This window comes from Pleurodeles waltl, chromosome 4_2 (genome assembly GCF_031143425.1).
Source record: "Pleurodeles waltl isolate 20211129_DDA chromosome 4_2, aPleWal1.hap1.20221129, whole genome shotgun sequence".
Lineage (NCBI taxonomy): Eukaryota > Metazoa > Chordata > Amphibia > Caudata > Salamandridae > Pleurodeles > Pleurodeles waltl.
Genome location: NC_090443.1, coordinates 275,012,569 through 275,039,291, shown reverse-complemented (window position 1 = coordinate 275,039,291; position 26,723 = coordinate 275,012,569).

Below are 26,723 nucleotides of genomic sequence, written 5' to 3'. Positions count from 1 at the left end.
CGCTGGGTGGAAGGAATTTTGTGGCTCCTCTCAGATTCCAGAACTTTCTGCCACAGAAATTTGAGGAACATGCGATTTTTTAGCCAAATTTTGAGGTTTGCAAAGGATTCTGGGTAACAGAACCTGGTCCGAGCCCTGCAAGTCACCCCATCTTGGATTCCCCTAGGTCTCTAGTTTTCAGAAATGCACAGGTTTGGTAGGTTTTCCTAGGTGCCGGCTGAGCTAGTGGACAAAATCTACATGTAGGCACTTCGCAAAAAACACCTCTGTTTTCTTTAAAAAATTTGGATGTGTTCATGTTGCGCTTTGGGGCGTTTCCTGTTGCGGGCGCTAGGCCTACCCACACAAGTGAGGTATCATTTTTATCGGGAGACTTGGGGGAACGCTGGGTGGAAGGAAATTTGTGGCTCCTCTCAGATTCCAGAACTTTCTGCCACAGAAATGTGAGGAACATGTGTTTTTTTTAGCCAAATTTTGAGGTTTGCAAAGGATTCTGGGTAACAGAACCTGGTCCGAGCCCCGCAAGTCACCCCTCCTTGCATTCCCCTACGTCTCTAGTTTTCAAAAATGCACAGGATTGGTAGGTTTCCCTAGATGCCGGCTGAGCTAGAGGCCAAAATCTACAGGTAGGCACTTCGCAAAAAACACCTCTGTTTTCTTTCAAACATTTGTATGTGTCCACGTTGCGCTTTGGGGCGTTTACTGTCGCGGGCGCTAGGCCTACCCACACAAGTGAGGTATCATTTTTATCGGGAGACTTAGGGGAACGCTGGGTGGAAGGAAATTTGTGGCTCCTCTCAGATTCCAGAACTTTCTGCCACAGAAATATTAGGAACATGTGTTTTTTTTGCCAAATTTTGAGGTTTGCAAACGATTCTGGGTAACAGAACCTGGTCCGAGCCCCACAAGTCACCCCTCCTTGGATTCCCCTAGGTCTCTAGTTTTCAAAAATGCACAGGTTTGGTAGGTTTTCCTAGGTGCCGGCTGAGCTAGAGGACAAAATCTACAGGTAGGCACTTCGCAAAAAACACCTCCTGTTTTCTTTCAAAAATTTGGATGTGTCCACGTTGCGCTTTGGGGCGTTTACTGTCGCGGGCGCTAGGCCTACCCACACAAGTGAGGTATCATTGTTATCGGGAGACTTGGGGGAACGCTGGGTGGAAGGAATTTTGTGGCTCCTCTCAGATTCCAGAACTTTCTGCCACAGAAATTTGAGGAACAGGTGTTTTTTTTACCAAATTTTGAGGTTTGCGAAGGATTCTGGGTAACAGAACCTGTTCTGAGCCACGCAAGTCTCCTCATCTTGGATTCCCCTAGGTCTCTAGTTTTCAGAAATGCACAGGTTTGGTAGGTTTCCCTAGGTGCCGTCTGAACTAGAGGCCAAAATCTACAGGTAGGCACTTCGCAAAAAACACCTCTGTTTTCTGACAAAAATGTGGATGTGTCCACGTTGCGCTTTGGGGCGTTTCCTGTCGCTGGCGCTAGGCCTACCCACTCAAGTGAGGTATCATTTTTATCGGGAGACTTGGGGGAACCCTGGGTGGAAGGAAGTTTGTGGCTCCTCTCAGATTTCAGAACTTTCTGCCACAGAAATGTGAGGAACATGTGATTTTTTAGCCAAATTTTGAGGTTTGCAAAGGATTCTGGGTAACAGAACCTGGTCCGAGCCCCGCAAGTCACCCCATCTTGGATTCCCCTAGGTCTCTAGTTTTCAGAAATGCACAGGATTGGTAGGTTTCCCTAGGTGTCGGCTGAGCTAGAGGCCAAAATCTATAAGTAGGCACTTCGCAAAAAACACCTCTGTTTTCTTTCAAAAATGTGGATGTGTCCACGTTGCGCTTTAGGGTGTTTCCTGTTGCAGGCGCTAGGCATACCCACACAAGTGAGGTATCATTTTTATCGGGAGACTTGGGGGAACGCTGGGTGGAAGGAAATTTGTGGCTCCTCTCAGATTCCAGAACTTTCTGCCACAGAAATGTGAAGAACATGTGTTTTTTTAGCCAAATTTTGAGGTTTGCAAAGGATTCTGGTAACAGAACCTGGTCCGAGCCCCGCAAGTCACCCCATCTTGGATTCCCCTAGGTCTCTAGTTTTCAGAAATGCACAGGTTTGGTAGGTTTCCCTAGGTGCCGGCTGAGCTAGAGGCCACAATCTACAGGTAGGCACTTCGCAAAAGACACCTCTGTTTTCTTTCAAAAATGTGGATGTGTCCACGTTGCGCTTTGGGGCGTTTACTGTCGCGGGCGCTAGGCCTACCCACACAAGTGAGGTATCATTTTTATCGGGAGACTTGGGGGAACGCTGGGTGGAAGGAAGTTTGTGGCTCCTCTCAGATTTCAGAACTTTCTGCCACAGAAATGTGAGGAACATGTGATTTTTTAGCCAAATTTTGAGGTTTGCAAAGGATTCTGGGTAACAGAACCTGGTCCGAGCCCCGCAAGTCACCCCATCTTGGATTCCCCTAGGTCTCTAGTTTTCAGAAATGCACAGGATTGGTAGGTTTCCCTAGATGCCGGCTGAGCTAGAGGCCAAAATCTACAGGTAGGCACTTCGCAAAAAACACCTCTGTTTTCTTTAAAAAATTTGGATGTGTTCATGTTGCGCTTTGGGGCGTTTCCTGTTGCGGGCGCTAGGCCTACCCACACAAGTGAGGTATCATTTTTATCGGGAGACTTGGGGGAACGCTGGGTGGAAGGAAATTTGTGGCTCCTCTCAGATTTCAGAACTTTCTGCCACAGAAATGTGAGGAACATGTGATTTTTTAGCCAAATTTTGAGGTTTGCAAAGGATTCTGGGTAACAGAACCTGGTCCGAGCCCTGCAAGTCACCCCATCTTGGATTCCCCTAGGTCTCTAGTTTTCAGAAATGCACAGGTTTGGTAGGTTTTCCTAGGTGCCGGCTGAGCTAGTGGACAAAATCTACAGGTAGGCACTTCGCAAAAAACACCTCCTGTTTTCTTTAAAAAATTTGGATGTGTCCACGTTGCGCTTTGGGGCGTTTCCTGTCGCGGGCGCTAGGCCTACCCACACAAGTGAGGTATCATTTTTATCGGGAGACTTGGGGGAACGCTGGGTGGAAGGAATTTTGTGGCTCCTCTCAGATTCCAGAACTTTCTGCCACAGAAATTTGAGGAACATGCAATTTTTTAGCCAAATTTTGAGGTTTGCAAAGGATTCTGGGTAACAGAACCTGGTCCGAGCCCTGCAAGTCACCCCATCTTGGATTCCCCTAGGTCTCTAGTTTTCAGAAATGCACAGGTTTGGTAGGTTTTCCTAGGTGCCGGCTGAGCTAGTGGACAAAATCTACATGTAGGCACTTCGCAAAAAACACCTCTGTTTTCTTAAAAAAATTTGGATGTGTTCATGTTGCGCTTTGGGGCGTTTCCTGTTGCGGGCGCTAGGCCTACCCACACAAGTGAGGTATCATTTTTATCGGGAGACTTGGGGGAACGCTGGGTGGAAGGAAATTTGAGGCTCCTCTCAGATTCCAGAACTTTCTGCCACAGAAATGTGAGGAACATGTGTTTTTTTTAGCCAAATTTTGAGGTTTGCAAAGGATTCTGGGTAACAGAACCTGGTCCGAGCCCCGCAAGTCACCCCTCCTTGCATTCCCCTACGTCTCTAGTTTTCAAAAATGCACAGGATTGGTAGGTTTCCCTAGATGCCGGCTGAGCTAGAGGCCAAAATCTACAGGTAGGCACTTCGCAAAAAACACCTCTGTTTTCTTTCAAACATTTGTATGTGTCCACGTTGCGCTTTGGGGCGTTTACTGTCGCGGGCGCTAGGCCTACCCACACAAGTGAGGTATCATTTTTATCGGGAGACTTAGGGGAACGCTGGGTGGAAGGAAATTTGTGGCTCCTCTCAGATTCCAGAACCTTCTGCCACAGAAATATGAGGAACATGTGTTTTTTTTGCCAAATTTTGAGGTTTGCAAACGATTCTGGGTAACAGAACCTGGTCCGAGCCCCACAAGTCACCCCTCCTTGGATTCCCCTAGGTCTCTAGTTTTCAAAAATGCACAGGTTTGGTAGGTTTTCCTAGGTGCCGGCTGAGCTAGAGGACAAAATCTACAGGTAGGCACTTCGCAAAAAACACCTCCTGTTTTCTTTCAAAAATTTGGATGTGTCCACGTTGCGCTTTGGGGCGTTTACTGTCGCGGGCGCTAGGCCTACCCACACAAGTGAGGTATCATTGTTATCGGGAGACTTGGGGGAACGCTGGGTGGAAGGAATTTTGTGGCTCCTCTCAGATTCCAGAACTTTCTGCCACAGAAATTTGAGGAACATGTGTTTTTTTTACCAAATTTTGAGGTTTGCGAAGGATTCTGGGTAACAGAACCTGGTCTGAGCCACGCAAGCCTCCTCATCTTGGATTCCCCTAGGTCTCTAGTTTTCAGAAATGCACAGGTTTGGTAGGTTTCCCTAGGTGCCGTCTGAACTAGAGGCCAAAATCTACAGGTAGGCACTTCGCAAAAAACACCTCTGTTTTCTGACAAAAATGTGGATGTGTCCACGTTGCGCTTTGGGGCGTTTCCTGTCGCTGGCGCTAGGCCTACCCACTCAAGTGAGGTATCATTTTTATCGGGAGACTTGGGGGAACCCTGGGTGGAAGGAAGTTTGTGGCTCCTCTCAGATTTCAGAACTTTCTGCCACAGAAATGTGAGGAACATGTGATTTTTTAGCCAAATTTTGAGGTTTGCAAAGGATTCTGGGTAACAGAACCTGGTCCGAGCCCCGCAAGTCACCCCATCTTGGATTCCCCTAGGTCTCTAGTTTTCAGAAATGCACAGGATTGGTAGGTTTCCCTAGATGCCGGCTGAGCTAGAGGCCAAAATCTACAGGTAGGCACTTCGCAAAAAACACCTCTGTTTTCTTTAAAAAATTTGGATGTGTTCATGTTGCGCTTTGGGGCGTTTCCTGTTGCGGGCGCTAGGCCTACCCACACAAGTGAGGTATCATTTTTATCGGGAGACTTGGGGGAACGCTGGGTGGAAGGAAATTTGTGGCTCCTCTCAGATTTCAGAACTTTCTGCCACAGAAATGTGAGGAACATGTGATTTTTTAGCCAAATTTTGAGGTTTGCAAAGGATTCTGGGTAACAGAACCTGGTCCGAGCCCTGCAAGTCACCCCATCTTGGATTCCCCTAGGTCTCTAGTTTTCAGAAATGCACAGGTTTGGTAGGTTTTCCTAGGTGCCGGCTGAGCTAGTGGACAAAATCTACAGGTAGGCACTTCGCAAAAAACACCTCCTGTTTTCTTTCAAAAATTTGGATGTGTCCACGTTGCGCTTTGGGGCGTTTCCTGTCGCGGGCGCTAGGCCTACCCACACAAGTGAGGTATCATTTTTATCGGGAGACTTGGGGGAACGCTGGGTGGAAGGAATTTTGTGGCTCCTCTCAGATTCCAGAACTTTCTGCCACAGAAATTTGAGGAACATGCGATTTTTTAGCCAAATTTTGAGGTTTGCAAAGGATTCTGGGTAACAGAACCTGGTCCGAGCCCTGCAAGTCACCCCATCTTGGATTCCCCTAGGTCTCTAGTTTTCAGAAATGCACAGGTTTGGTAGGTTTTCCTAGGTGCCGGCTGAGCTAGTGGACAAAATCTACATGTAGGCACTTCGCAAAAAACACCTCTGTTTTCTTTAAAAAATTTGGATGTGTTCATGTTGCGCTTTGGGGCGTTTCCTGTTGCGGGCGCTAGGCCTACCCACACAAGTGAGGTATCATTTTTATCGGGAGACTTGGGGGAACGCTGGGTGGAAGGAAATTTGTGGCTCCTCTCAGATTCCAGAACTTTCTGCCACAGAAATGTGAGGAACATGTGTTTTTTTTAGCCAAATTTTGAGGTTTGCAAAGGATTCTGGGTAACAGAACCTGGTCCGAGCCCCGCAAGTCACCCCTCCTTGCATTCCCCTACGTCTCTAGTTTTCAAAAATGCACAGGATTGGTAGGTTTCCCTAGATGCCGGCTGAGCTAGAGGCCAAAATCTACAGGTAGGCACTTCGCAAAAAACACCTCTGTTTTCTTTCAAACATTTGTATGTGTCCACGTTGCGCTTTGGGGCGTTTACTGTCGCGGGCGCTAGGCCTACCCACACAAGTGAGGTATCATTTTTATCGGGAGACTTAGGGGAACGCTGGGTGGAAGGAAATTTGTGGCTCCTCTCAGATTCCAGAACTTTCTGCCACAGAAATATTAGGAACATGTGTTTTTTTTGCCAAATTTTGAGGTTTGCAAACGATTCTGGGTAACAGAACCTGGTCCGAGCCCCACAAGTCACCCCTCCTTGGATTCCCCTAGGTCTCTAGTTTTCAAAAATGCACAGGTTTGGTAGGTTTTCCTAGGTGCCGGCTGAGCTAGTGGACAAAATCTACATGTAGGCACTTCGCAAAAAACACCTCTGTTTTCTTTAAAAAATTTGGATGTGTTCATGTTGCGCTTTGGGGCGTTTCCTGTTGCGGGCGCTAGGCCTACCCACACAAGTGAGGTATCATTTTTATCGGGAGACTTGGGGGAACGCTGGGTGGAAGGAAATTTGTGGCTCCTCTCAGATTCCAGAACTTTCTGCCACAGAAATGTGAGGAACATGTGTTTTTTTTAGCCAAATTTTGAGGTTTGCAAAGGATTCTGGGTAACAGAACCTGGTCCGAGCCCCGCAAGTCACCCCTCCTTGCATTCCCCTACGTCTCTAGTTTTCAAAAATGCACAGGATTGGTAGGTTTCCCTAGATGCCGGCTGAGCTAGAGGCCAAAATCTACAGGTAGGCACTTCGCAAAAAACACCTCTGTTTTCTTTCAAACATTTGTATGTGTCCACGTTGCGCTTTGGGGCGTTTACTGTCGCGGGCGCTAGGCCTACCCACACAAGTGAGGTATCATTTTTATCGGGAGACTTAGGGGAACGCTGGGTGGAAGGAAATTTGTGGCTCCTCTCAGATTCCAGAACTTTCTGCCACAGAAATATTAGGAACATGTGTTTTTTTTGCCAAATTTTGAGGTTTGCAAACGATTCTGGGTAACAGAACCTGGTCCGAGCCCCACAAGTCACCCCTCCTTGGATTCCCCTAGGTCTCTAGTTTTCAAAAATGCACAGGTTTGGTAGGTTTTCCTAGGTGCCGGCTGAGCTAGAGGACAAAATCTACAGGTAGGCACTTCGCAAAAAACACCTCCTGTTTTCTTTCAAAAATTTGGATGTGTCCACGTTGCGCTTTGGGGCGTTTACTGTCGCGGGCGCTAGGCCTACCCACACAAGTGAGGTATCATTGTTATCGGGAGACTTGGGGGAACGCTGGGTGGAAGGAATTTTGTGGCTCCTCTCAGATTCCAGAACTTTCTGCCACAGAAATTTGAGGAACATGTGTTTTTTTTACCAAATTTTGAGGTTTGCGAAGGATTCTGGGTAACAGAACCTGGTCTGAGCCACGCAAGTCTCCTCATCTTGGATTCCCCTAGGTCTCTAGTTTTCAGAAATGCACAGGTTTGGTAGGTTTCCCTAGGTGCCGTCTGAACTAGAGGCCAAAATCTACAGGTAGGCACTTCGCAAAAAACACCTCTGTTTTCTGACAAAAATGTGGATGTGTCCACGTTGCGCTTTGGGGCGTTTCCTGTCGCTGGCGCTAGGCCTACCCACTCAAGTGAGGTATCATTTTTATCGGGAGACTTGGGGGAACCCTGGGTGGAAGGAAGTTTGTGGCTCCTCTCAGATTTCAGAACTTTCTGCCACAGAAATGTGAGGAACATGTGATTTTTTAGCCAAATTTTGAGGTTTGCAAAGGATTCTGGGTAACAGAACCTGGTCCGAGCCCCGCAAGTCACCCCATCTTGGATTCCCCTAGGTCTCTAGTTTTCAGAAATGCACAGGATTGGTAGGTTTCCCTAGATGCCGGCTGAGCTAGAGGCCAAAATCTACAGGTAGGCACTTCGCAAAAAACACCTCTGTTTTCTTTAAAAAATTTGGATGTGTTCATGTTGCGCTTTGGGGCGTTTCCTGTTGCGGGCGCTAGGCCTACCCACACAAGTGAGGTATCATTTTTATCGGGAGACTTGGGGGAACGCTGGGTGGAAGGAAATTTGTGGCTCCTCTCAGATTTCAGAACTTTCTGCCACAGAAATGTGAGGAACATGTGATTTTTTAGCCAAATTTTGAGGTTTGCAAAGGATTCTGGGTAACAGAACCTGGTCCGAGCCCCACAAGTCACCCCTCCTTGGATTCCCCTAGGTCTCTAGTTTTCAAAAATGCACAGGTTTGGTAGGTTTTCCTAGGTGCCGGCTGAGCTAGTGGACAAAATCTACATGTAGGCACTTCGCAAAAAACACCTCTGTTTTCTTTAAAAAATTTGGATGTGTTCATGTTGCGCTTTGGGGCGTTTCCTGTTGCGGGCGCTAGGCCTACCCACACAAGTGAGGTATCATTTTTATCGGGAGACTTGGGGGAACGCTGGGTGGAAGGAAATTTGTGGCTCCTCTCAGATTCCAGAACTTTCTGCCACAGAAATGTGAGGAACATGTGTTTTTTTTAGCCAAATTTTGAGGTTTGCAAAGGATTCTGGGTAACAGAACCTGGTCCGAGCCCCGCAAGTCACCCCTCCTTGCATTCCCCTACGTCTCTAGTTTTCAAAAATGCACAGGATTGGTAGGTTTCCCTAGATGCCGGCTGAGCTAGAGGCCAAAATCTACAGGTAGGCACTTCGCAAAAAACACCTCTGTTTTCTTTCAAACATTTGTATGTGTCCACGTTGCGCTTTGGGGCGTTTACTGTCGCGGGCGCTAGGCCTACCCACACAAGTGAGGTATCATTTTTATCGGGAGACTTAGGGGAACGCTGGGTGGAAGGAAATTTGTGGCTCCTCTCAGATTCCAGAACTTTCTGCCACAGAAATATTAGGAACATGTGTTTTTTTTGCCAAATTTTGAGGTTTGCAAACGATTCTGGGTAACAGAACCTGGTCCGAGCCCCACAAGTCACCCCTCCTTGGATTCCCCTAGGTCTCTAGTTTTCAAAAATGCACAGGTTTGGTAGGTTTTCCTAGGTGCCGGCTGAGCTAGAGGACAAAATCTACAGGTAGGCACTTCGCAAAAAACACCTCCTGTTTTCTTTCAAAAATTTGGATGTGTCCACGTTGCGCTTTGGGGCGTTTACTGTCGCGGGCGCTAGGCCTACCCACACAAGTGAGGTATCATTGTTATCGGGAGACTTGGGGGAACGCTGGGTGGAAGGAATTTTGTGGCTCCTCTCAGATTCCAGAACTTTCTGCCACAGAAATTTGAGGAACATGTGTTTTTTTTACCAAATTTTGAGGTTTGCGAAGGATTCTGGGTAACAGAACCTGGTCTGAGCCACGCAAGTCTCCTCATCTTGGATTCCCCTAGGTCTCTAGTTTTCAGAAATGCACAGGTTTGGTAGGTTTCCCTAGGTGCCGTCTGAACTAGAGGCCAAAATCTACAGGTAGGCACTTCGCAAAAAACACCTCTGTTTTCTGACAAAAATGTGGATGTGTCCACGTTGCGCTTTGGGGCGTTTCCTGTCGCTGGCGCTAGGCCTACCCACTCAAGTGAGGTATCATTTTTATCGGGAGACTTGGGGGAACCCTGGGTGGAAGGAAGTTTGTGGCTCCTCTCAGATTTCAGAACTTTCTGCCACAGAAATGTGAGGAACATGTGATTTTTTAGCCAAATTTTGAGGTTTGCAAAGGATTCTGGGTAACAGAACCTGGTCCGAGCCCCGCAAGTCACCCCATCTTGGATTCCCCTAGGTCTCTAGTTTTCAGAAATGCACAGGATTGGTAGGTTTCCCTAGATGCCGGCTGAGCTAGAGGCCAAAATCTACAGGTAGGCACTTCGCAAAAAACACCTCTGTTTTCTTTAAAAAATTTGGATGTGTTCATGTTGCGCTTTGGGGCGTTTCCTGTTGCGGGCGCTAGGCCTACCCACACAAGTGAGGTATCATTTTTATCGGGAGACTTGGGGGAACGCTGGGTGGAAGGAAATTTGTGGCTCCTCTCAGATTTCAGAACTTTCTGCCACAGAAATGTGAGGAACATGTGATTTTTTAGCCAAATTTTGAGGTTTGCAAAGGATTCTGGGTAACAGAACCTGGTCCGAGCCCTGCAAGTCACCCCATCTTGGATTCCCCTAGGTCTCTAGTTTTCAGAAATGCACAGGTTTGGTAGGTTTTCCTAGGTGCCGGCTGAGCTAGTGGACAAAATCTACAGGTAGGCACTTCGCAAAAAACACCTCCTGTTTTCTTTCAAAAATTTGGATGTGTCCACGTTGCGCTTTGGGGCGTTTACTGTCGCGGGCGCTAGGCCTACCCACACAAGTGAGGTATCATTTTTATCGGGAGACTTGGGGGAACGCTGGGTGGAAGGAATTTTGTGGCTCCTCTCAGATTCCAGAACTTTCTGCCACAGAAATTTGAGGAACATGCGATTTTTTAGCCAAATTTTGAGGTTTGCAAAGGATTCTGGGTAACAGAACCTGGTCCGAGCCCTGCAAGTCACCCCATCTTGGATTCCCCTAGGTCTCTAGTTTTCAGAAATGCACAGGTTTGGTAGGTTTTCCTAGGTGCCGGCTGAGCTAGTGGACAAAATCTACATGTAGGCACTTCGCAAAAAACACCTCTGTTTTCTTTAAAAAATTTGGATGTGTTCATGTTGCGCTTTGGGGCGTTTCCTGTTGCGGGCGCTAGGCCTACCCACACAAGTGAGGTATCATTTTTATCGGGAGACTTGGGGGAACGCTGGGTGGAAGGAAATTTGTGGCTCCTCTCAGATTCCAGAACTTTCTGCCACAGAAATGTGAGGAACATGTGTTTTTTTTAGCCAAATTTTGAGGTTTGCAAAGGATTCTGGGTAACAGAACCTCGTCCGAGCCCCGCAAGTCACCCCTCCTTGCATTCCCCTACGTCTCTAGTTTTCAAAAATGCACAGGATTGGTAGGTTTCCCTAGATGCCGGCTGAGCTAGAGGCCAAAATCTACAGGTAGGCACTTCGCAAAAAACACCTCTGTTTTCTTTCAAACATTTGTATGTGTCCACGTTGCGCTTTGGGGCGTTTACTGTCGCGGGCGCTAGGCCTACCCACACAAGTGAGGTATCATTTTTATCGGGAGACTTAGGGGAACGCTGGGTGGAAGGAAATTTGTGGCTCCTCTCAGATTCCAGAACTTTCTGCCACAGAAATATTAGGAACATGTGTTTTTTTTGCCAAATTTTGAGGTTTGCAAACGATTCTGGGTAACAGAACCTGGTCCGAGCCCCACAAGTCACCCCTCCTTGGATTCCCCTAGGTCTCTAGTTTTCAAAAATGCACAGGTTTGGTAGGTTTTCCTAGGTGCCGGCTGAGCTAGAGGACAAAATCTACAGGTAGGCACTTCGCAAAAAACACCTCCTGTTTTCTTTCAAAAATTTGGATGTGTCCACGTTGCGCTTTGGGGCGTTTACTGTCGCGGGCGCTAGGCCTACCCACACAAGTGAGGTATCATTGTTATCGGGAGACTTGGGGGAACGCTGGGTGGAAGGAATTTTGTGGCTCCTCTCAGATTCCAGAACTTTCTGCCACAGAAATTTGAGGAACATGTGTTTTTTTTACCAAATTTTGAGGTTTGCGAAGGATTCTGGGTAACAGAACCTGGTCTGAGCCACGCAAGTCTCCTCATCTTGGATTCCCCTAGGTCTCTAGTTTTCAGAAATGCACAGGTTTGGTAGGTTTCCCTAGGTGCCGTCTGAACTAGAGGCCAAAATCTACAGGTAGGCACTTCGCAAAAAACACCTCTGTTTTCTGACAAAAATGTGGATGTGTCCACGTTGCGCTTTGGGGCGTTTCCTGTCGCTGGCGCTAGGCCTACCCACTCAAGTGAGGTATCATTTTTATCGGGAGACTTGGGGGAACCCTGGGTGGAAGGAAATTTGTGGCTCCTCTCAGATTCCAGAACTTTCTGCCACAGAAATGTGAGGAACATGTGTTTTTTTAGCCAAATTTTGAGGTTTGCAAAGGATTCTGGGTAACAGAACTTGGTCCGAGCCCCGCAAGTCACCCCATCGTGGATTCCCCTAGGTCTCTAGTTTTCAGAAATGCACAGGTTTGGTAGGTTTCCCTAGGTGCTGGCTGAGCTAGAGGACAAAATCTACAGGTAGGCACTTCGCAAAAAACACCTTCTGTTTTCTTTCAAAAATTTGGATGTGTCCATAATGCGCTTTGGGGCGTTTCCTGTCGCGGGCGCTAGGCCTACCCACACAAGGGAGGTATCATTGTTATCTGGAGACTTGGGGGAACGCTGGGTGGAAGGAAATTTGTGGCTCCTCTCAGATTCCAGAACTTTCTGCCACAGAAATGTGAGGAACATGTGTGTTTTTAGCCAAATTTTGAGGTTTGCAAAGGATTCTGGGTAGCAGAACCTGGTCTGAGCCACGCAAGTCTCTTCATCTTGGATTCCCCTAGGTCTCTAGTTTTCAGAAATGCACAGGTTTGGTAGGTTGCCCTAGGTGCCGTCTGAACTAGAGGCCAAAATCTACAGGTAGGCACTTCGCAAAAAACACCTCTGTTTTCTGTAAAAAATGTGGATGTGTCCACGTTGCGCTTTGGGGCGTTTCCTGTCGCGGGCGCTAGGCCTACCCACTCAAGTGAGGTATCATTTTTATCGGGAGACTTGGGGGAACCCTGGGTGGAAGGAAATTTGTGGCTCCTCTCAGATTCCAGAACTTTCTGCCACAGAAATGTGAGGAACATGTGTTTTTTTAGCCAAATTTTGAGGTTTGCAAAGGATTCTGGGTAACAGAACCTGGTCCGAGCCCCGCAAGTCACCCCATCTTGGATTCCCCTAGGTCTCTAGTTTTCAGAAATGCACAGGTTTGGTAGGTTTCCCTAGGTGTCGGCTGAGCTAGAGGCCAAAATCTATAAGTAGGCACTTCGCAAAAAACACCTCTGTTTTCTTTCAAAAATGTGGATGTGTCCACGTTGCGCTTTAGGGTGTTTCCTGTTGCAGGCGCTAGGCCTACCCACACAAGTGAGGTATCATTTTTATCGGGAGACTTGGGGGAACGCTGGGTGGAAGGAAGTTTGTGGCTCCTCTCAGATTTCAGAACTTTCTGCCACAGAAATGTGAGGAACATGTGATTTTTTAGCCAAATTTTGAGGTTTGCAAAGGATTCTGGGTAACAGAACCTGGTCCGAGCCCCGCAAGTCACCCCATCTTGGATTCCCCTAGGTCTCTAGTTTTCAGAAATGCACAGGATTGGTAGGTTTCCCTAGATGCCGGCTGAGCTAGAGGCCAAAATCTACAGGTAGGCACTTCGCAAAAAACACCTCTGTTTTCTTTAAAAAATTTGGATGTGTTCATGTTCGCTTTGGGGCGTTTCCTGTTGCGGGCGCTAGGCCTACCCACACAAGTGAGGTATCATTTTTATCGGGAGACTTGGGGGAACGCTGGGTGGAAGGAAATTTGTGGCTCCTCTCAGATTTCAGAACTTTTTGCCACAGAAATGTGAGGAACATGTGATTTTTTAGCCAAATTTTGAGGTTTGCAAAGGATTCTGGGTATCAGAACCTGGTCCGAGCCCTGCAAGTCACCCCATCTTGGATTCCCCTAGGTCTCTAGTTTTCAGAAATGCACAGGTTTGGTAGGTTTTCCTTGGTGCCGGCTGAGCTAGTGGACAAAATCTACAGGTAGGCACTTCGCAAAAAACACCTCCTGTTTTCTTTAAAAAATTTGGATGTGTCCACGTTGCGCTTTGGGGCGTTTCCTGTCGCGGGTGCTAGGCCTACCCACACAAGTGAGGTATCATTTTTATCGGGAGACTTGGGGGAACGCTGGGTGGAAGGAATTTTGTGGCTCCTCTCAGATTCCAGAACTTTCTGCCACAGAAATTTGAGGAACATGCAATTTTTTAGCCAAATTTTGAGGTTTGCAAAGGATTCTGGGTATCAGAACCTGGTCCGAGCCCTGCAAGTCACCCCATCTTGGATTCCCCTAGGTCTCTAGTTTTCAGAAATGCACAGGTTTGGTAGGTTTTCCTTGGTGCCGGCTGAGCTAGTGGACAAAATCTACAGGTAGGCACTTCGCAAAAAACACCTCCTGTTTTCTTTAAAAAATTTGGATGTGTCCACGTTGCGCTTTGGGGCGTTTCCTGTCGCGGGTGCTAGGCCTACCCACACAAGTGAGGTATCATTTTTATCGGGAGACTTGGGGGAACGCTGGGTGGAAGGAATTTTGTGGCTCCTCTCAGATTCCAGAACTTTCTGCCACAGAAATGTGAGGAACATGTGTTTTTTTAGCCAAATTTTGAGGTTTGCAAAGGATTCTGGGTAACAGAACGTGGTCTGAGCCACGCAAGTCTCCTCATCTTGGATTCCCCTAGGTCTCTAGTTTTCAGAAATGCACAGGTTTGGTAGGTTTCCCTAGGTGCCGTCTGAACTAGAGGCCAAAATCTACAGGTAGGCACTTCGCAAAAAACACCTCTGTTTTCTGACAAAAATGTGGATGTGTCCACGTTGCGCTTTGGGGCGTTTCCTGTCGCTGGCGCTAGGCCTACCCACTCAAGTGAGGTATCATTTTTATCGGGAGACTTGGGGGAACCCTGGGTGGAAGGAAATTTGTGGCTCCTCTCAGATTCCAGAACTTTCTGCCACAGAAATGTGAGGAACATGTGTTTTTTTAGCCAAATTTTGAGGTTTGCAAAGGATTCTGGGTAACAGAACCTGGTCCGAGCCCCGCAAGTCACCCCATCTTGGATTCCCCTAGGTCACTAGTTTTCAGAAATGCACAGGTTTGGTAGGTTTCCCTAGGTGTCGGCTGAGCTAGAGGCCAAAATCTATAAGTAGGCACTTCGCAAAAAACACCTCTGTTTTCTTTCAAAAATGTGGATGTGTCCACGTTGCGCTTTAGGGTGTTTCCTGTCGCGGGCGCTAGGCCTACCCACACAAGTGAGGTATCATTTTTATCGGGAGACTTGGGGGAACGCTGGGTGGAAGGAAGTTTGTGGCTCCTCTCAGATTTCAGAACTTTCTGCCACAGAAATGTGAGGAACATGTGATTTTTTAGCCAAATTTTGAGGTTTGCAAAGGATTCTGGGTAACAGAACCTGGTCCGAGCCCCGCAAGTCACCCCATCTTGGATTCCCCTAGGTCTCTAGTTTTCAGAAATGCACAGGATTGGTAGGTTTCCCTAGATGCCGGCTGAGCTAGAGGCCAAAATCTACAGGTAGGCACTTCGCAAAAAACACCTCTGTTTTCTTTAAAAAATTTGGATGTGTTCATGTTGCGCTTTGGGGCGTTTCCTGTTGCGGGCGCTAGGCCTACCCACACAAGTGAGGTATCATTTTTATCGGGAGACTTGGGGGAACGCTGGGTGGAAGGAAATTTGTGGCTCCTCTCAGATTTCAGAACTTTCTGCCACAGAAATGTGAGGAACATGTGATTTTTTAGCCAAATTTTGAGGTTTGCAAAGGATTCTGGGTAACAGAACCTGGTCCGAGCCCTGCAAGTCACCCCATCTTGGATTCCCCTAGGTCTCTAGTTTTCAGAAATGCACAGGTTTGGTAGGTTTTCCTAGGTGCAGGCTGAGCTAGTGGACAAAATCTACAGGTAGGCACTTCGCAAAAAACACCTCCTGTTTTCTTTAAAAAATTTGGATGTGTCCACGTTGCGCTTTGGGGCGTTTCCTGTTGCGGGCGCTAGGCCTACCCACACAAGTGAGGTATCATTTTTATCGGGAGACTTGGGGGAACGCTGGGTGGAAGGAATTTTGTGGCTCCTCTCAGATTCCAGAACTTTCTGCCACAGAAATTTGAGGAACATGTGATTTTTTAGCCAAATTTTGAGGTTTGCAAAGGATTCTGGGTAACAGAACCTGGTCCGAGCCCTGCAAGTCACCCCATCTTGGATTCCCCTAGGTCTCTAGTTTTCAGAAATGCACAGGTTTGGTAGGTTTTCCTAGGTGACGGCTGAGCTAGTGGACAAAATCTACATGTAGGCACTTCGCAAAAAACACCTCTGTTTTCTTTAAAAAATTTGGATGTGTTCATGTTGCGCTTTGGGGCGTTTCCTGTTGCGGGCGCTAGGCCTACCCACACAAGTGAGGTATCATTTTTATCGGGAGACTTGGGGGAACGCTGGGTGGAAGGAAATTTGTGGCTTCTCTCAGATTCCAGAACTTTCTGCCACAGAAATGTGAGGAACATGTGTTTTTTTTAGCCAAATTTTGAGGTTTGCAAAGGATTCTGGGTAACAGAACCTGGTCCGAGCCCCGCAAGTCACCCCTCCTTGGATTCCCCTACGTCTCTAGTTTTAAAAAATGCACAGTTTTGGTAGGTTTTCCTAGGTGCCGGCTGAGCTAGAGGACAAAATCTACAGGTAGGCACTTCGCAAAAAACACCTCATGTTTTCTTTCAAAAATTTGGATGTGTCCACATTGCGCTTTGGGGCGTTTCCTGTCGCGGGCGCTAGGCATACCCACACAAGTGAGGTATCATTTTTATCGGGAGACTTGGGGGAAAACTGGTTGGAAGGAATTTGTGGCTCCTCTCAGATTCCAGAACTTTCTGCCACAGAAATGTGAGGAACATGTGTTTTTTTTTCTCCAAATTTTGAGGTTTGCAAAGGATTCTGGGTAACAGAACCTGGTCCGAGCCCCGCAAGTCACCCCATCTTGGATTCCCCTAGGTCTCTAGTTTTCAGAAATGCACAGGTTTGGTAGGTTTCCCTAGGTGCCGGCTGAGCTAGAGGCCAAAATCTACAGGTAGGCACTTCGCAAAAAACACCTCTGTTTTCTTTCAAAAATGTGGATGTGTCCACGTTGTGCTTTGGGGCATTTACTGTCGCGGGCGCTAGGCCTACCCACACAAGTGAGGTATCATTTTTATTGGGAGACTTGGGGGAACGCTGGGTGGAAGGAAATTCTTGGCTCCTCTCAGATTCCAGAACTTTCTGCCACAGAAATATGAGGAACATGTGTTTTTTTAGCCAAATTTTGAGGTTTGCAAAGGATTCTGGGTAACAGAACCTGGTCCGAGCCCCGCAAGTCACCCCATCTTGGATTCCCCTAGGTCTCTAGTTTTCAGAAATGCACAGGTTTGATAGATTTCCCTAGGTGCCGGCTGAGCTAGAGGCCAAAATCTACAGGTAGGCACTTCGCAAAAAACACCTTCTGTTTTCTTTCAAACATTTGTATGTGTCAACGTTGCGCTTTGGGGCCTTTACTGTCGCGGGCGCTAGGCCTACCCACACAAGTGAGGTATCATTTTTATCGGGAGACTTAGGGGAACGCTGGGTGGAAGGAAATTTGTGGCTCCTCTCAGATTCCAGAACTTTCTGCCACAGAAATATGAGGAACATGTGTTTTTTTTGCCAAATTTTGAGGTTTGCAAAGGATTCTGGGTAACAGAACCTGGTCCGAGCCCCGCAAGTCACCCCATCTTGGATTCCCCTAGGTCTCTAGTTTTCAGAAATGCACAGGTTTGGTAGGTTTCCCTAGGTGCTGGCTGAGCTAGAGGACAAAATCTACAGGTAGGCACTTCGCAAAAAACACCTTCTGTTTTCTTTCAAAAATTTGGATGTGTCCATGTTGCGCTTTGGGGCGTTTCCTGTCGCGGGCGCTAGGCCTACCCACACAAGTGAGGTATCATTGTTATCAGGAGACTTGGGGGAACGCTGGGTGGAAGGAAATTTGTGGCTCCTCTCAGATTCCAGAACTTTCTGCCACAGAAATGTGAGGAACATGTGTGTTTTTAGCCAAATTTTGAGGTTTGCAAAGGATTCTGGGTAGCAGAACCTGGTCTGAGCCACGCAAGTCTCCTCATCTTGGATTCCCCTAGGTCTCTAGTTTTCAGAAATGCACAGGTTTGGTAGGTTTCCCTAGGTGCCGTCTGAACTAGAGGCCAAAATCTACAGGTAGGCACTTCGCAAAAAACACCTCTGTTTTCTGTCAAAAATTTTGATGTGTCCACGTTGCGCTTTGGGGCGTTTCCTGTCACGGGCGCTAGGCCTACCCACTCAAGTGAGGTATCATTTTTATCGGGAGACTTGGGGGAACCCTGGGTGGAAGGAAATTTGTGGCTCCTCTCAGATTCCAGAACTTTCTGCCACAGAAATGTGAGGAACATGTGTTTTTTTAGCCAAATTTTGAGGTTTGCAAAGGATTCTGGGTAACAGAACCTGGTCTGAGCCCCGCAAGTCACCCCATCTTGGATTCCCCTAGGTCTCTAGTTTTCAGAAATGCACAGGTTTGGTAGGTTTCCCTAGGTGTCGGCTGAGCTAGAGGCCAAAATCTATAAGTAGGCACTTCGCAAAAAACACCTCTGTTTTCTTTTAAAAATTTGGATGTGTCCACGTTGCGCTTTGGGGTGTTTCCTGTTGCGGGCGCTAGGCCTACCCACACAAGTGAGGTATCATTTTTATCAGGAGACGTGGGGGAACGCTGGGTGGAAGGAAATTTGTGGCTCCTCTCATATTCCAGAACTTTCTGCCACAGAAATGTGAGGAACATGTGTTTTTTTAGCCAAATTTTGAGGTTTGCAAAGGATTCTGGGTAACAGAACCTGGTCCGAGCCCCGCAAGTCACCCCATCTTGGATTCCCCTAGGTCTCTAGTTTTCAGAAATGCACAGGTTTGGTAGGTTTCCCTAGGTGCCGGCTGAGCTAGAGGCCAAAATCTACATGTAGGCACTTCGCAAAAAACACCTCTGTTTTCTTAAAAAAATTTGGATGTGTTCATGTTGCGCTTTGGGGCGTTTCCTGTTGCGGGCGCTAGGTCTACCCACACAAGTGAGGTATCATTTTTATCGGGAGACTTGGGGGAACGCTGAGTGGAAGGAAATTTGTGGCTCCTCTCAGATTCCAGAACTTTCTGCCACAGAAATGTGAGGAACATGTGTTTTTTTAGCCAAATTTTGAGGTTTGCAAAGGATTCTGGGTAACAGAACCTGGTCCGAGCCCCGCAAGTCACCCCTCCTTGGATTCCCCTACGTCTCTAGTTTTCAAAAATGCACAGTTTTGGTAGGTTTTCCTAGGTGCCGGCTGAGCTAGAGGACAAAATCTACAGGTAGGCACTTCGCAAAAAACACCTCATGTTTTCTTTCAAAAATTTGGATGTGTCCACATTGCGCTTTGGGGCGTTTCCTGTCGCGGGCGCTAGGCATACCCACACAAGTGAGGTATCATTTTTATCGGGAGACTTGGGGGAAAACTGGTTGGAAGGAATTTTGTGGCTCCTCTCAGATTCCAGAACTTTCTGCCACAGAAATGTGAGGAACATGTGTTTTTTTAGCCAAATTTTGAGGTTTGCAAAGGATTCTGGGTAACAGAACCTGGTCCGAGCCCCGCAAGTCACCCCATCTTGGATTCCCCTAGGTCTCTAGTTTTCAGAAATGCACAGGTTTGGTAGATTTCCCTAGGTGCCGGCTGAGCTAGAGGCCAAAATTTACAGGTAGGCACTTCGCAAAAAACACCTCTGTTTTCTTTCAAACATTTGTATGTGTCCAAGTTGCGCTTTGGGGCGTTTACTGTCGCGGGCGCTAGGCCTACCCACACAAGTGAGGTATCATTTTTATCGGGAGACTTAGGGGAACGCTGGGTGGAAGGAAATTTGTGGCTCCTCTCAGATTCCAGAACTTTCTGCCACAGAAATATGAGGAACATGTGTTTTTTTTTCCAAATTTTGAGGTTTGCAAAGGATTCTGGGTAACAGAACCTGGTCCGAGCCCCGCAAGTCACCCCATCGTGGATTCCCCTAGGTCTCTAGTTTTCAGAAATGCACAGGTTTGGTAGGTTTCCCTAGGTGCTGGCTGAGCTAGAGGACAAAATCTACAGGTAGGCACTTCGCAAAAAACACCTTCTGTTTTCTTTCAAAAATTTGGATGTGTCCATAATGCGCTTTGGGGCGTTTCCTGTCGCGGGCGCTAGGCCTACCCACACAAGTGAGGTATCATTGTTATCTGGAGACTTGGGAGAACGCTGGGTGGAAGGAAATTTGTGGCTCCTCTCAGATTCCAGAACTTTCTGCCACAGAAATGTGAGGAACATGTGTGTTTTTAGCCAAATTTTGAGGTTTGCAAAGGATTCTGGGTAGCAGAACCTGGTCTGAGCCACGCAAGTCTCTTCATCTTGGATTCCCCTAGGTCTCTAGTTTTCAGAAATGCACAGGTTTGGTAGGTTGCCCTAGGTGCCGTCTGAACTAGAGGCCAAAATCTACAGGTAGGCACTTCGCAAAAAACACCTCTGTTTTCTGTAAAAAATGTGGATGTGTCCACGTTGCGCTTTGGGGCGTTTCCTGTCGCGGGCGCTAGGCCTACCCACTCAAGTGAGGTATCATTTTTATCGGGAGACTTGGGGGAACCCTGGGTGGAAGGAAATTTGTGGCTCCTCTCAGATTCCAGAACTTTCTGCCACAGAAATGTGAGGAACATGTGTTTTTTTAGCCAAATTTTGAGGTTTGCAAAGGATTCTGGGTAACAGAACCTGGTCCGAGCCCCGCAAGTCACCCCATCTTGGATTCCCCTAGGTCTCTAGTTTTCAGAAATGCACAGGTTTGGTAGGTTTTCCTAGGTGTCGGCTGAGCTAGAGCTCAAAATCTATAAGTAGGCACTTCGCAAAAAACACCTCTGTTTTCATTCAAAAATTTGGATGTGTCCACGTTGCGCTTTGGGGTGTTTCCTGTTGCGGGCGCTAGGCCTACCCACACAAGTGAGGTATCATTTTTATCGGGAGACTTGGGGGAACGCTGGGTGGAAGGAAATTTGTGGCTCCTCTCAGATTTCAGAACTTTCTGCCACAGAAATGTGAGGAACATGTGATTTTTTAACCAAATTTTGAGGTTTGCAAAGGATTCTGGGTAACAGAACCTGGTCCGAGCCCTGCAAGTCACCCCATCTTGGATTCCCCTAGGTCTCTAGTTTTCAGAAATGCACAGGTTTGGTAGGTTTCCCTAGGTGCCGGCTGAGCTAGAGGCCAAAATCTACAGGTAGGCACTTCGCAAAAAACACCTCTGTTTTCTTTAAAAAATTTGGATGTGTTCATGTTGCGTTTTGGGGCGTTTCCTTTTGCGGGCACTAGGCCTACCCACACAAGTGAGGTATCATTTTTATCGGGAGACTTGGGGGAACGCTGGGTGGAAGGAAATTTGTGGCTCCTCTCAGATTCCAGAACTTTCTGCCACAGAAATGTGAGGAACAGGTGATTTTTTTAGCCAAATTTTGAGGTTTGCAAAGGATTCTGGGTAACAGAACCTGGTCCGAGCCCCACAAGTCACCCCTCCTTGGATTCCCCTAGGTCTCTAGTTTTCAGAAATGCACAGGTTTGGTAGGTTTCCCTAGGTGCCGTCTGAACTAGAGGCCAAAATCTACAGGTAGGCACTTCGCAAAAAACACCTCTGTTTTCTGACAAAAATGTGGATGTGTCCACGTTGCGCTTTGGGGCGTTTCCTGTCGCTGGCGCTAGGCCTACCCACTCAAGTGAGGTATCATTTTTATCGGGAGACTTGGGGGAACCCTGGGTGGAAGGAAATTTGTGGCTCCTCTCAGATTCCAGAACTTTCTGCCACAGAAATGTGAGGAACATGTGTTTTTTTAGCCAAATTTTGAGGTTTGCAAAGGATTCTGGGTAACAGAACCTGGTCCGAGCCCCGCAAGTCACCCAATCTTGGATTCCCCTAGGTCTCTAGTTTTCAGAAATGCACAGGTTTGGTAGATTTCCCTAGGTGCCGGCTGAGCTAGAGGCCAAAATGTACAGGTAGGCACTTCGCAAAAAACACCTCTGTTTTCTTTCAAACATTTGTATGTGTCCACGTTGCGCTTTGGGGCGTTTACTGTCGCGGGCGCTAGGCCTACCCACACAAGTGAGGTATCATTTTTATCGGGAGACTTAGGGGAACGCTGGGTGGAAGGAAATTTGTGGCTCCTCTCAGATTCCAGAACTTTCTGCCACAGAAATATGAGGAACATGTGTTTTTTTTTCCAAATTTTAAGGTTTGCAAAGGATTCTGGGTAACAGAGCCTGGTCCGAGCCCCGCAAGTCACCCCATCGTGGATTCCCCTAGGTCTCTAGTTTTCAGAAATGCACAGGTTTGGTAGGTTTCCCTAGGTGCTGGCTGAGCTAGAGGACAAAATCTACAGGTAGGCACTTCGCAAAAAACACCTTCTGTTTTCTTTCAAAAATTTGGATGTGTCCATAATGCGCTTTGGGGCGTTTCCTGTCGCGGGCGCTAGGCCTACCCACACAAGTGAGGTATCATTGTTATCTGGAGACTTGGGGGAACGCTGGGTGGAAGGAAATTTGTGGCTCCTCTCAGATTCCAGAACTTTCTGCCACAGAAATGTGAGGAACATGTGTGTTTTTAGCCAAATTTTGAGGTTTGCAAAGGATTCTGGGTAGCAGAACCTGGTCTGAGCCACGCAAGTCTCTTCATCTTGGATTCCCCTAGGTCTCTAGTTTTCAGAAATGCACAGGTTTGGTAGGTTGCCCTAGGTGCCGTCTGAACTAGAGGCCAAAATCTACAGGTAGGCACTTCGCAAAAAACACCTCTGTTTTCTGTAAAAAATGTGGATGTGTCCACGTTGCACTTTGGGGCGTTTCCTGTCGCGGGCGCTAGGCCTACCCACTCAAGTGAGGTATCATTTTTATCGGGAGACTTGGGGGAACCCTGGGTGGAAGGAAATTTGTGGCTCCTCTCAGATTCCAGAACTTTCTGCCACAGAAATGTGAGGAACATGTGTTTTTTTAGCCAAATTTTGAGGTTTGCAAAGGATTCTGGGTAACAGAACCTGGTCCGAGCCCCACAAGTCACCCAATCTTGGATTCCCCTAGGTCTCTAGTTTTCAGAAATGCACAGGTTTGGTAGGTTTCCCTAGGTGTCGGCTGAGCTAGAGGCCAAAATCTATAAGTAGGCACTTCGCAAAAAACACCTCTGTTTTCATTCAAAAATTTGGATGTGTCCACGTTGCGCTTTGGGGTGTTTCCTGTTGCGGGCGCTAGGCCTACCCACACAAGTGAGGTATCATTTTTATCGGGAGACTTGGGGGAACGCTGGGTGGAAGGAAATTTGTGGCTCCTCTCAGATTTCAGAACTTTCTGCCACAGAAATGTGAGGAACATGTGATTTTTTAACCAAATTTTGAGGTTTGCAAAGGATTCTGGGTAACAGAACCTGGTCCGAGCCCTGCAAATCACCCCATCTTGGATTCCCCTAGGTCTCTAGTTTTCAGAAATGCACAGGTTTGGTAGGTTTCCCTAGGTGCCGGCTGAGCTAGAGGCCAAAATCTACAGGTAGGCACTTCGCAAAAAACACCTCTGTTTTCTTTAAAAAATTTGGATGTGTTCATGTTGCGTTTTGGGGCGTTTCCTGTTGCGGGCGCTAGGCCTACCCACACAAGTGAGGTATCATTTTTATCGGGAGACTTGGGGGAACGCTGGGTGGAAGGAAATTTGTGGCTCCTCTCAGATTCCAGAACTTTCTGCCACAGAAATGTGAGGAACAGGTGATTTTTTTAGCCAAATTTTGAGGTTTGCAAAGGATTCTGGGTAACAGAACCTGGTCCGAGCCCCACAAGTCACCCCTCCTTGGATTCCCCTAGGTCTCTAGTTTTCAAAAATGCACAGGTTTGGTAGGTTTTCCTAGGTGCCGGCTGAGCTAGAGGACAAAATCTACAGGTAGGCACTTCGCAAAAAACACCTCCAGTTTTCTTTCAAAAATTTGGATGTGTCCACGTTGCGCTTTGGGGCGTTTACTGTCGCGGGCGCTAGGCCTACCCACACAAGTGAGGTATCATTGTTATCGGGAGACTTGGGGGAACGCTGGGTGGAAGGAATTTTGTGGCTCCTCTCAGATTCCAGAACTTTCTGCCACAGAAATTTGAGGAACATGTGTTTTTTTTACCAAATTTTGAGGTTTGCGAAGGATTCTGGGTAACAGAACCTGGTCTGAGCCACGCAAGTCTCCTCATCTTGGATTCCCCTAGGTCTCTAGTTTTCAGAAATGCACAGGTTTGGTAGGTTTCCCTAGGTGCCGTCTGAACTAGAGGCCAAAATCTACAGGTAGGCACTTCGCAAAAAACACCTCTGTTTTCTGACAAAAATGTGGATGTGTCCACGTTGCGCTTTGGGGCGTTTCCTGTCGCTGGCGCTAGGCCTACCCACTCAAGTGAGGTATCATTTTTATCGGGAGACTTGGGGGAACCCTGGGTGGAAGGAAATTTGTGGCTCCTCTCAGATTCCAGAACTTTCTGCCACAGAAATGTGAGGAACATGTGTTTTTTTAGCCAAATTTTGAGGTTTGCAAAGGATTCTGGGTAACAGAACCTGGTCCGAGCCCCGCAAGTCACCCCATCGTGGATTCCCCTAGGTCTCTAGTTTTCAGAAATGCACAGGTTTGGTAGGTTTCCCTAGGTGCTGGCTGAGCTAGAGGACAAAATCTACAGGTAGGCACTTCGCAAAAAACACCTTCTGTTTTCTTTCAAAAATTTGGATGTGTCCATAATGCGCTTTGGGGCGTTTCCTGTCGCGGGCGCTAGGCCTACCCACACAAGTGAGGTATCATTGTTATCTGGAGACTTGGGGGAACGCTGGGTGGAAGGGAATTTGTGGCTCCTCTCAGATTCCAGAACTTTCTGCCACAGAAATGTGAGGAACATGTGTGTTTTTAGCCAAATTTTGAGGTTTGCAAAGGATTCTGGGTAGCAGAACCTGGTCTGAGCCACGCAAGTCTCTTCATCTTGGATTCCCCTAGGTCTCTAGTTTTCAGAAATGCACAGGTTTGGTAGGTTGCCCTAGGTGCCGTCTGAACTAGAGGCCAAAATCTACAGGTAGGCACTTCGCAAAAAACACCTCTGTTTTCTGTAAAAAATGTGGATGTGTCCACGTTGCGCTTTGGGGCGTTTCCTGTCGCGGGCGCTAGGCCTACCCACTCAAGTGAGGTATCATTTTTATCGGGAGACTTGGGGGAACCCTGGGTGGAAGGAAATTTGTGGCTCCTCTCAGATTTCAGAACTTTCTGCCACAGAAATGTGAGGAACATGTGATTTTTTAACCAAATTTTGAGGTTTGCAAAGGATTCTGGGTAACAGAACCTGGTCCGAGCCCTGCAAGTCGCCCCATCTTGGATTCCCCTAGGTCTCTAGTTTTCAGAAATGCACAGGTTTGGTAGGTTTCCCTAGGTGCCGGCTGAGCTAGAGGCCAAAATCTACAGGTAGGCACTTCGCAAAAAACACCTCTGTTTTCTTTAAAAAATTTGGATGTGTTCATGTTGCGTTTTGGGGCGTTTCCTGTTGCGGGCGCTAGGCCTACCCACACAAGTGAGGTATCATTTTTATCGGGAGACTTGGGGGAACGCTGGGTGGAAGGAAATTTGTGGCTCCTCTCAGATTCCAGAACTTTCTGCCACAGAAATGTGAGGAACAGGTGATTTTTTAGGCCAAATTTTGAGGTTTGCAAAGGATTCTGGGTAACAGAACCTGGTCCGAGCCCCACAAGTCACCCCTCCTTGGATTCCCCTAGGTCTCTAGTTTTCAAAAATGCACAGGTTTGGTAGGTTTTCCTAGGTGCCGGCTGAGCTAGAGGACAAAATCTACAGGTAGGCACTTCGCAAAAAACACCTCCTGTTTTCTTTCAAAAATTTGGATGTGTCCACGTTGCGCTTTGGGGCGTTTACTGTCGCGGGCGCTAGGCCTACCCACACAAGTGAGGTATCATTGTTATCGGGAGACTTGGGGGAACGCTGGGTGGAAGGAATTTTGTGGCTCCTCTCAGATTCCAGAACTTTCTGCCACAGAAATTTGAGGAACATGTGTTTTTTTTACCAAATTTTGAGGTTTGCGAAGGATTCTGGGTAACAGAACCTGGTCTGAGCCACGCAAGTCTCCTCATCTTGGATTCCCCTAGGTCTCTAGTTTTCAGAAATGCACAGGTTTGGTAGGTTTCCCTAGGTGCCGTCTGAACTAGAGGCCAAAATCTACAGGTAGGCACTTCGCAAAAAACACCTCTGTTTTCTGACAAAAATGTGGATGAGTCCACGTTGCGCTTTGGGGCGTTTCCTGTCGCTGGCGCTAGGCCTACCCACTCAAGTGAGGTATCATTTTTATCGGGAGACTTGGGGGAACCCTGGGTGGAAGGAAATTTGTGGCTCCTCTCAGATTCCAGAACTTTCTGCCACAGAAATGTGAGGAACATGTGTTTTTTTAGCCAAATTTTGAGGTTTGCAAAGGATTCTGGGTAACAGAACCTGGTCCGAGCCCCGCAAGTCACCCCATCTTGGATTCCCCTAGGTCACTAGTTTTCAGAAATGCACAGGTTTGGTAGGTTTCCCTAGGTGTCGGCTGAGCTAGAGGCCAAAATCTATAAGTAGGCACTTCGCAAAAAACACCTCTGTTTCCTTTCAAAAATGTGGATGTGTCCACGTTGCGCTTTAGGGTGTTTCCTGTTGCAGGCGCTAGGCATAACCACACAAGTGAGGTATCATTTTTATCGGGAGACTTGGGGGAACGCTGGGTGGAAGGAAATTTGTGGCTCCTCTCAGATTCCAGAACTTTCTGCCACAGAAATGTGAAGAACATGTGTTTTTTTAGCCAAATTTTGAGGTTTGCAAAGGATTCTGGTAACAGAACCTGGTCCGAGCCCCGCAAGTCACCCCATCTTGGATTCCCCTAGGTCTCTAGTTTTCAGAAATGCACAGGTTTGGTAGGTTTCCCTAGGTGCCGGCTGAGCTAGAGGCCAAAATCTACAGGTAGGCACTTCGCAAAAGACACCTC